The sequence below is a fragment of the Procambarus clarkii genome, chromosome 61, assembly GCF_040958095.1.
Source record: "Procambarus clarkii isolate CNS0578487 chromosome 61, FALCON_Pclarkii_2.0, whole genome shotgun sequence".
Lineage (NCBI taxonomy): Eukaryota > Metazoa > Arthropoda > Malacostraca > Decapoda > Cambaridae > Procambarus > Procambarus clarkii.
In genome coordinates, this window is record NC_091210.1 from 6,528,779 (window position 1) to 6,537,110 (window position 8,332).

The following is an 8,332-nucleotide window of genomic DNA, read 5'->3' on the forward strand; positions in this document are numbered from 1 at the left end:
GAACCCATACTGCCAGGAGCAACGCAACTGGTATGTACAGGGACGCCTTAATCCGCTTGACCATCACGACCGGACTATAAGGAAGTGATAGCCGAAGCTATTTGAACCACTTCCCCGCCGGCACTCGGATGGTAATCTTGGGCATAGCATTTTATCAAATCACCTCATTCTTTGGGGCACACGTGAGGAACACAAATGCAAACAAGCCTGAATGGTCCCCAGGACTATATACAACTGAAAACTCACACCCCAGAAGTGACTCGAACCCATACTGCCAGGAGCAACGCAACTGGTATGTACAGGGACGCCTTAATCCGCTTGACCATCACGACCGGACTATAAGGAAGTGATAGCCGAAGCTATTTGAACCACTTCCCCGCCGGCACTCGGATGGTAATCTTGGGCATAGCATTTTATCAAATCACCTCATTCTTTGGGGCACACGTGAGGAACACAAATGCAAACAAGCCTGAATGGTCCCCAGGACTATATACAACTGAAAACTCACACCCCAGAAGTGACTCGAACCCATACTGCCAGGAGCAACGCAACTGGTATGTACAGGGACGCCTTAATCCGCTTGACCATCACGACCGGACTATAAGGAAGTGATAGCCGAAGCTATTTGAACCACTTCCCCGCCGGCACTCGGATGGTAATCTTGGGCATAGCATTTTATCAAATCACCTCATTCTTTGGGGCACACGTGAGGAACACAAATGCAAACAAGCCTGAATGGTCCCCAGGACTATATACAACTGAAAACTCACACCCCAGAAGTGACTCGAACCCATACTGCCAGGAGCAACGCAACTGGTATGTACAGGGACGCCTTAATCCGCTTGACCATCACGACCGGACTATAAGGAAGTGATAGCCGAAGCTATTTGAACCACTTCCCCGCCGGCACTCGGATGGTAATCTTGGGCATAGCATTTTATCAAATCACCTCATTCTTTGGGGCACACGTGAGGAACACAAATGCAAACAAGCCTGAATGGTCCCCAGGACTATATACAACTGAAAACTCACACCCCAGAAGTGACTCGAACCCATACTGCCAGGAGCAACGCAACTGGTATGTACAGGGACGCCTTAATCCGCTTGACCATCACGACCGGACTATAAGGAAGTGATAGCCGAAGCTATTTGAACCACTTCCCCGCCGGCACTCGGATGGTAATCTTGGGCATAGCATTTTATCAAATCACCTCATTCTTTGGGGCACACGTGAGGAACACAAATGCAAACAAGCCTGAATGGTCCCCAGGACTATATACAACTGAAAACTCACACCCCAGAAGTGACTCGAACCCATACTGCCAGGAGCAACGCAACTGGTATGTACAGGGACGCCTTAATCCGCTTGACCATCACGACCGGACTATAAGGAAGTGATAGCCGAAGCTATTTGAACCACTTCCCCGCCGGCACTCGGATGGTAATCTTGGGCATAGCATTTTATCAAATCACCTCATTCTTTGGGGCACACGTGAGGAACACAAATGCAAACAAGCCTGAATGGTCCCCAGGACTATATACAACTGAAAACTCACACCCCAGAAGTGACTCGAACCCATACTGCCAGGAGCAACGCAACTGGTATGTACAGGGACGCCTTAATCCGCTTGACCATCACGACCGGACTATAAGGAAGTGATAGCCGAAGCTATTTGAACCACTTCCCCGCCGGCACTCGGATGGTAATCTTGGGCATAGCATTTTATCAAATCACCTCATTCTTTGGGGCACACGTGAGGAACACAAATGCAAACAAGCCTGAATGGTCCCCAGGACTATATACAACTGAAAACTCACACCCCAGAAGTGACTCGAACCCATACTGCCAGGAGCAACGCAACTGGTATGTACAGGGACGCCTTAATCCGCTTGACCATCACGACCGGACTATAAGGAAGTGATAGCCGAAGCTATTTGAACCACTTCCCCGCCGGCACTCGGATGGTAATCTTGGGCATAGCATTTTATCAAATCACCTCATTCTTTGGGGCACACGTGAGGAACACAAATGCAAACAAGCCTGAATGGTCCCCAGGACTATATACAACTGAAAACTCACACCCCAGAAGTGACTCGAACCCATACTGCCAGGAGCAACGCAACTGGTATGTACAGGGACGCCTTAATCCGCTTGACCATCACGACCGGACTATAAGGAAGTGATAGCCGAAGCTATTTGAACCACTTCCCCGCCGGCACTCGGATGGTAATCTTGGGCATAGCATTTTATCAAATCACCTCATTCTTTGGGGCACACGTGAGGAACACAAATGCAAACAAGCCTGAATGGTCCCCAGGACTATATACAACTGAAAACTCACACCCCAGAAGTGACTCGAACCCATACTGCCAGGAGCAACGCAACTGGTATGTACAGGGACGCCTTAATCCGCTTGACCATCACGACCGGACTATAAGGAAGTGATAGCCGAAGCTATTTGAACCACTTCCCCGCCGGCACTCGGATGGTAATCTTGGGCATAGCATTTTATCAAATCACCTCATTCTTTGGGGCACACGTGAGGAACACAAATGCAAACAAGCCTGAATGGTCCCCAGGACTATATACAACTGAAAACTCACACCCCAGAAGTGACTCGAACCCATACTGCCAGGAGCAACGCAACTGGTATGTACAGGGACGCCTTAATCCGCTTGACCATCACGACCGGACTATAAGGAAGTGATAGCCGAAGCTATTTGAACCACTTCCCCGCCGGCACTCGGATGGTAATCTTGGGCATAGCATTTTATCAAATCACCTCATTCTTTGGGGCACACGTGAGGAACACAAATGCAAACAAGCCTGAATGGTCCCCAGGACTATATACAACTGAAAACTCACACCCCAGAAGTGACTCGAACCCATACTGCCAGGAGCAACGCAACTGGTATGTACAGGGACGCCTTAATCCGCTTGACCATCACGACCGGACTATAAGGAAGTGATAGCCGAAGCTATTTGAACCACTTCCCCGCCGGCACTCGGATGGTAATCTTGGGCATAGCATTTTATCAAATCACCTCATTCTTTGGGGCACACGTGAGGAACACAAATGCAAACAAGCCTGAATGGTCCCCAGGACTATATACAACTGAAAACTCACACCCCAGAAGTGACTCGAACCCATACTGCCAGGAGCAACGCAACTGGTATGTACAGGGACGCCTTAATCCGCTTGACCATCACGACCGGACTATAAGGAAGTGATAGCCGAAGCTATTTGAACCACTTCCCCGCCGGCACTCGGATGGTAATCTTGGGCATAGCATTTTATCAAATCACCTCATTCTTTGGGGCACACGTGAGGAACACAAATGCAAACAAGCCTGAATGGTCCCCAGGACTATATACAACTGAAAACTCACACCCCAGAAGTGACTCGAACCCATACTGCCAGGAGCAACGCAACTGGTATGTACAGGGACGCCTTAATCCGCTTGACCATCACGACCGGACTATAAGGAAGTGATAGCCGAAGCTATTTGAACCACTTCCCCGCCGGCACTCGGATGGTAATCTTGGGCATAGCATTTTATCAAATCACCTCATTCTTTGGGGCACACGTGAGGAACACAAATGCAAACAAGCCTGAATGGTCCCCAGGACTATATACAACTGAAAACTCACACCCCAGAAGTGACTCGAACCCATACTGCCAGGAGCAACGCAACTGGTATGTACAGGGACGCCTTAATCCGCTTGACCATCACGACCGGACTATAAGGAAGTGATAGCCGAAGCTATTTGAACCACTTCCCCGCCGGCACTCGGATGGTAATCTTGGGCATAGCATTTTATCAAATCACCTCATTCTTTGGGGCACACGTGAGGAACACAAATGCAAACAAGCCTGAATGGTCCCCAGGACTATATACAACTGAAAACTCACACCCCAGAAGTGACTCGAACCCATACTGCCAGGAGCAACGCAACTGGTATGTACAGGGACGCCTTAATCCGCTTGACCATCACGACCGGACTATAAGGAAGTGATAGCCGAAGCTATTTGAACCACTTCCCCGCCGGCACTCGGATGGTAATCTTGGGCATAGCATTTTATCAAATCACCTCATTCTTTGGGGCACACGTGAGGAACACAAATGCAAACAAGCCTGAATGGTCCCCAGGACTATATACAACTGAAAACTCACACCCCAGAAGTGACTCGAACCCATACTGCCAGGAGCAACGCAACTGGTATGTACAGGGACGCCTTAATCCGCTTGACCATCACGACCGGACTATAAGGAAGTGATAGCCGAAGCTATTTGAACCACTTCCCCGCCGGCACTCGGATGGTAATCTTGGGCATAGCATTTTATCAAATCACCTCATTCTTTGGGGCACACGTGAGGAACACAAATGCAAACAAGCCTGAATGGTCCCCAGGACTATATACAACTGAAAACTCACACCCCAGAAGTGACTCGAACCCATACTGCCAGGAGCAACGCAACTGGTATGTACAGGGACGCCTTAATCCGCTTGACCATCACGACCGGACTATAAGGAAGTGATAGCCGAAGCTATTTGAACCACTTCCCCGCCGGCACTCGGATGGTAATCTTGGGCATAGCATTTTATCAAATCACCTCATTCTTTGGGGCACACGTGAGGAACACAAATGCAAACAAGCCTGAATGGTCCCCAGGACTATATACAACTGAAAACTCACACCCCAGAAGTGACTCGAACCCATACTGCCAGGAGCAACGCAACTGGTATGTACAGGGACGCCTTAATCCGCTTGACCATCACGACCGGACTATAAGGAAGTGATAGCCGAAGCTATTTGAACCACTTCCCCGCCGGCACTCGGATGGTAATCTTGGGCATAGCATTTTATCAAATCACCTCATTCTTTGGGGCACACGTGAGGAACACAAATGCAAACAAGCCTGAATGGTCCCCAGGACTATATACAACTGAAAACTCACACCCCAGAAGTGACTCGAACCCATACTGCCAGGAGCAACGCAACTGGTATGTACAGGGACGCCTTAATCCGCTTGACCATCACGACCGGACTATAAGGAAGTGATAGCCGAAGCTATTTGAACCACTTCCCCGCCGGCACTCGGATGGTAATCTTGGGCATAGCATTTTATCAAATCACCTCATTCTTTGGGGCACACGTGAGGAACACAAATGCAAACAAGCCTGAATGGTCCCCAGGACTATATACAACTGAAAACTCACACCCCAGAAGTGACTCGAACCCATACTGCCAGGAGCAACGCAACTGGTATGTACAGGGACGCCTTAATCCGCTTGACCATCACGACCGGACTATAAGGAAGTGATAGCCGAAGCTATTTGAACCACTTCCCCGCCGGCACTCGGATGGTAATCTTGGGCATAGCATTTTATCAAATCACCTCATTCTTTGGGGCACACGTGAGGAACACAAATGCAAACAAGCCTGAATGGTCCCCAGGACTATATACAACTGAAAACTCACACCCCAGAAGTGACTCGAACCCATACTGCCAGGAGCAACGCAACTGGTATGTACAGGGACGCCTTAATCCGCTTGACCATCACGACCGGACTATAAGGAAGTGATAGCCGAAGCTATTTGAACCACTTCCCCGCCGGCACTCGGATGGTAATCTTGGGCATAGCATTTTATCAAATCACCTCATTCTTTGGGGCACACGTGAGGAACACAAATGCAAACAAGCCTGAATGGTCCCCAGGACTATATACAACTGAAAACTCACACCCCAGAAGTGACTCGAACCCATACTGCCAGGAGCAACGCAACTGGTATGTACAGGGACGCCTTAATCCGCTTGACCATCACGACCGGACTATAAGGAAGTGATAGCCGAAGCTATTTGAATCCACTTCCCCGCCGGCACTCGGATGGTAATCTTGGGCATAGCATTTTATCAAATCACCTCATTCTTTGGGGCACACGTGAGGAACACAAATGCAAACAAGCCTGAATGGTCCCCAGGACTATATACAACTGAAAACTCACACCCCAGAAGTGACTCGAACCCATACTGCCAGGAGCAACGCAACTGGTATGTACAGGGACGCCTTAATCCGCTTGACCATCACGACCGGACTATAAGGAAGTGATAGCCGAAGCTATTTGAACCACTTCCCCGCCGGCACTCGGATGGTAATCTTGGGCATAGCATTTTATCAAATCACCTCATTCTTTGGGGCACACGTGAGGAACACAAATGCAAACAAGCCTGAATGGTCCCCAGGACTATATACAACTGAAAACTCACACCCCAGAAGTGACTCGAACCCATACTGCCAGGAGCAACGCAACTGGTATGTACAGGGACGCCTTAATCCGCTTGACCATCACGACCGGACTATAAGGAAGTGATAGCCGAAGCTATTTGAACCACTTCCCCGCCGGCACTCGGATGGTAATCTTGGGCATAGCATTTTATCAAATCACCTCATTCTTTGGGGCACACGTGAGGAACACAAATGCAAACAAGCCTGAATGGTCCCCAGGACTATATACAACTGAAAACTCACACCCCAGAAGTGACTCGAACCCATACTGCCAGGAGCAACGCAACTGGTATGTACAGGGACGCCTTAATCCGCTTGACCATCACGACCGGACTATAAGGAAGTGATAGCCGAAGCTATTTGAACCACTTCCCCGCCGGCACTCGGATGGTAATCTTGGGCATAGCATTTTATCAAATCACCTCATTCTTTGGGGCACACGTGAGGAACACAAATGCAAACAAGCCTGAATGGTCCCCAGGACTATATACAACTGAAAACTCACACCCCAGAAGTGACTCGAACCCATACTGCCAGGAGCAACGCAACTGGTATGTACAGGGACGCCTTAATCCGCTTGACCATCACGACCGGACTATAAGGAAGTGATAGCCGAAGCTATTTGAACCACTTCCCCGCCGGCACTCGGATGGTAATCTTGGGCATAGCATTTTATCAAATCACCTCATTCTTTGGGGCACACGTGAGGAACACAAATGCAAACAAGCCTGAATGGTCCCCAGGACTATATACAACTGAAAACTCACACCCCAGAAGTGACTCGAACCCATACTGCCAGGAGCAACGCAACTGGTATGTACAGGGACGCCTTAATCCGCTTGACCATCACGACCGGACTATAAGGAAGTGATAGCCGAAGCTATTTGAACCACTTCCCCGCTGGCACTCAGATGGTAATGTTGGGCATAGCATTTTATCAAATCACCTCATTCTTTGGGGCACACGTGAGGAACACAAATGCAAACAAGCCTGAATGGTCCCCAAGACTATACACAACTGAAAACTCACACCCCAGAAGTGATTCGAACCCATACTGCCAGGAGCAACGCAACTGGTAAGTACAGGGACGCCTTAATCCGCTTGACCATCACGACCGGACTATAAGGAAGTGATAGCCGAAGCTATTTGAACCACTTCCCCGCTGGCACTCGGATGGTAATCTTGGGCATAGCATTTTATCAAATCACCTCATTCTTTGGGCCACACGTGAGGAACACAAATGGAAACAAGCGTGAATGGTCCCCAAGACTATACACAACTGAAAACTCACACCCCAGAAGTGATTCGAACCCATACTGCCAGGAGCAACGCAACTGGTATGTACAGGGACGCCTTAATCCGCTTGACCATCACGACCGGACTATAAGGAAGTGATAGCCGAAGCTATTTGAACCACTTCCCTGCTGGCACTCAGATGGTAATCTTGGGCATAGCATTTTATCAAATCACCTCATTCTTTGGGGCACACGTGAGGAACACAAATGCAAACAAGCCTGAATGGTCCCCAGGTCTATATACAACTGAAAACTCACACCCCAGAAGTGACTCGAACCCATACTGCCAGGAGCAACGCAACTGGTATGTACAGGGACGCCTTAATCCGCTTGACCATCACGACCGGACTATAAGGAAGTGATAGCCGAAGCTATTTGAACCACTTCCCCGCCGGCACTCGGATGGTAATCTTGGGCATAGCATTTTATCAAATCACCTCATTCTTTGGGGCACACGTGAGGAACACAAATGCAAACAAGCCTGAATGGTCCCCAAGACTATATACAAATGAAAACTCACACCCCAGAAGTGACTCGAACCCATACTGCCAGGAGCAACGCAACTGGTATGTACAGGGACGCCTTAATCCGCTTGACCATCACGACCGGACTATAAGGAAGTGATAGCCGAAGCTATTTGAACCACTTCCCCGCCGGCACTCGGATGGTAATCTTGGGCATAGCATTTTATCAAATCACCTCATTCTTTGGGGCACACGTGAGGAACACAAATGCAAACAAGCCT